Source organism: Nanorana parkeri, unplaced genomic scaffold, assembly GCF_000935625.1.
Source record: "Nanorana parkeri isolate BGI_ZX_2015 unplaced genomic scaffold, ASM93562v1 scaffold677, whole genome shotgun sequence".
In the NCBI taxonomy this organism is placed as follows: Eukaryota; Metazoa; Chordata; class Amphibia; order Anura; family Dicroglossidae; genus Nanorana; species Nanorana parkeri.
In genome coordinates, this window is record NW_017306945.1 from 809,812 (window position 1) to 813,152 (window position 3,341).

Below are 3,341 nucleotides of genomic sequence, written 5' to 3' on the forward strand. Positions count from 1 at the left end.
TAATGCTGATGTAACTTTATTGCAGAATTTCAAATTTGGGAGCACAGGACAATTCCACTGAGTATATATTAATTTCCCCAGTATGCACCACGGGCCATGAAATCCCCAGTGATTGGCTGCTGAGCCATACACAATCATAATGTCCTCCCATTGGTTGCCCCACACTGCAGCAGGGTCACACCCCACTCAGGCAGGTACAATAAATGTAAGAACACCTGGAATTAATCAGATAAATGCCAACTATAATTCAGCCAGACTGTCTATTTGATGGATTATAGTTCCTTATCTAATTAAAAAAATAACTATAACAAATCTGCGGATCTTAATATTAAACACATTCCTGACTTTGATTGACAATCTCAAGTTACCACATTCTAGACATGTGCACCAGCAAAAAATTTGTTTCGTTTCGGATTTTGCTTTATTTCGTTTTTTGGAATTCGGGTCCGAAAGTCAATTTGTTTCGGAATTCGGGCGAAATCCGTACAAAATTTAGTTTTGTTTGTTCGTTGCAGCAAAGTGACATTTAAGAGGGAGAAAAAGGTTTTTTTGTTCTCAAATGTCACTTTGCTGCAACGAAATTTCGTCCAAAAAAGGAAAGTTCGTCCAAAAAAACCGAATCGGAAATTCGGATTCATTTGCATTCATTATATCTGTAATTCGGAATTCGGATACATCCGAATCTCCGAAATTTCGTCCGAATTTCGATTTGGAACTAAACTAATCACACATGTCTACCACATTCTTTTCAGTGGTGCGACTCCTAGATCTACTATTTGGGGATCAAATTACCAACCAATGTATCTGATTTGTTTTTGTTGAACTTCATTCCCCTTAGAGTTGTGATATAGGCAGATCTCAGGAAATGGCATAACTTGACATTTACGGGGTTTGGCAGAGCTGCTCTGCTCAAGATGAACGTCTTTCCCAGACTGGGGGATTTTTCCAAATTTGTTTGGAGGGATAAACCTCCCCGTCTTGCTTGGTCACTGATGAAAGCTTCCAAACTTGGATTGGGAGTGCTGGATGTCAATCATTAATACAACGTTTCTTATCACGCCAGGATTATTCACAGGCATGTCCAATCCAATAATCCACAATACAAACAATGGGTTAATATTGAGCCGACCTGGTCTCCATTACCCTTAACGTTGAGAGCCTGGTTGTGAATTGATCAGAATTCAGGTACCACTTCCATCGACTCATTTCTGCAACATTGTCCGAAATCTCCCATTTAAAGCTTAAAAGCATACTAGCATCTGGTGAAAGTCCTTTGACCCCCCTGACTAACAACACCGTACCTCACTAAATCTCTGCTGGCGATGTCAGAAGGATGTCGTATCTTCGCCACATTTTTTGGACATGCCCAGCACTTACAGCGTACTGAACACAAGTCCATGACATTGTATCCCAAGTTATGGGATTGTCCTTGCAATTCTCGCCGTCGACATTCCTTCTGCACTGGCATGAACAGCTTCCCCTGAAATCCCCTAAATCTTTGCATACTGTGACGGAGTGGATTAGGCGGGTCGATCATATCTGTGAGGTTTGAGATGGCCTTTCTGTTATCCCTTGCATGTTTTTAGACCTGCTATGCAGCCCCCCGCTTTTAGTTTTTGTTTGGTATACCCTTTTTGCTTGTTCGAGACTGGCCCCTAGTTCCCTATTTCCCTCCCCCTCCCGTTTTTTGGCTTTTCTTCTTCTTGTGACATACTCTCTTTCTCCCTCCCGTTCTATTTTCTTTTCTTATGCCTTTTTATTCCAGGCCACTCTTCTGTAAGTGTGCTCTTTACTTTACCCAACTATCCTTCCCTCCGCTATGATACTTGTTTACTTGAGCTTTCCCATGCTACCTGACTAATATCCCAGTCTCAAGAGACATATACTTGAGTCATGCCGTTACAAGATATTTGTTGACAATACACAACAGGGGAGCTCTCTTTCTTTCTCTGTCCTACTCCTTCTACCTCTTCCTTTCCCTTCCCTCTTCCTCTCTTTCCATTCATCTTCTTATGTTTTTACGAATTAGTGGCTACCCTACATAGTTTGCAATTATGTTTTATCTCATTGGTATTTAATCCCATTGGAGGAGATGTGTTGTTTCTGTCTATTGTATGTTCTTTCTGATTTTTTCCAATTGTATTCTTGTTTTGGAAAATCAATAAAATTGTATTGAAAAAAAAAGATGTATTGGGAGACATGATAGATGCAAAAAGTAAGGCCCAGGCAGTGTACTGAACTCCCTTTGATCTCCTGTTACAGAGCCGTGCCGGTCCCGGCCGCATCGGGCACAGCGGATCTCGGGACCGGCAACGGCAGTGACAGCTTCTGACACAAGCGATCAAGCGTCACATCTAGTGGCAATTAGTAATGTCTACTGCAGACATTACTAATCTAATCAATCCTTTCGGCCTGTGTTTAGTGAAGACGCCGGCTGAAAGGATCCGAGTGCCGGCACAGAAGCAGCTATGCGGTCTGCATCCGACAGAGATGCAGACCGTGTAGCTGCTCCCGCAGGTCTGGTATGCGGTCCGTGACCATGTACCAGACTTGTGAGCGGGCTGCAGGCCACATAGTACCGGCTCGCGGGCCGCAACTGGTCCGCGGGCCGGTACTTTGAGACCACTGAGTTAAGGTAATGCTCATTGCTTGAGACTAAGCTTGGTTTACTAATACTTCTGATATTGTAACAATGTTCTTAAATGTTTTCATAAGGTTTGGTAGAGATGTATGGGGGGAGGCCAGGGTGAAGAGGACATCATCAGCAAACTAGGAAAGTTTGGGGTCTGAGCCAGCTATTTCCATCTCTTTAATATCTTGGTTTTATACCATCTGTTCCCAAAATCTAAAGCTTGAGCTTAACCACCGTTAACTTTAGACCATTCAGAGTAAGAATCATTAATTACAACCTTCTGGATAAGGTCTTTTCTACCCTTCTAGAAATTTTATAATCCAATTTGATAGATCTTACACATTGACTACTGGAGAACCATTTTGAAGGCTTCAGCAAAATCAAAATATACCAAATCCACAGACACTCCTGTCACTGCTTACTTAATCGTAAAAAGAAAATTAACTTGCTTGACAATTTTTCAAAAACTAATATACTGGATAATACTTATAAAATATATTTTAAGCATATACTCCTGTATATGGTCTTACTAATCCATCAAATATAAATGTACTTAAAACATTAAAGCCCAAATCCAGGTTAGTGTGGAGAAGAATTATATCCTCTTTAAGGTTTTGTACTGATATTTGTATTCCTATTTAATCTTAACACATGGAGGTTGGGGTGATGGTAAAGAATAGTTAACGGGGAAGAGGTTAGGGGAGCATTC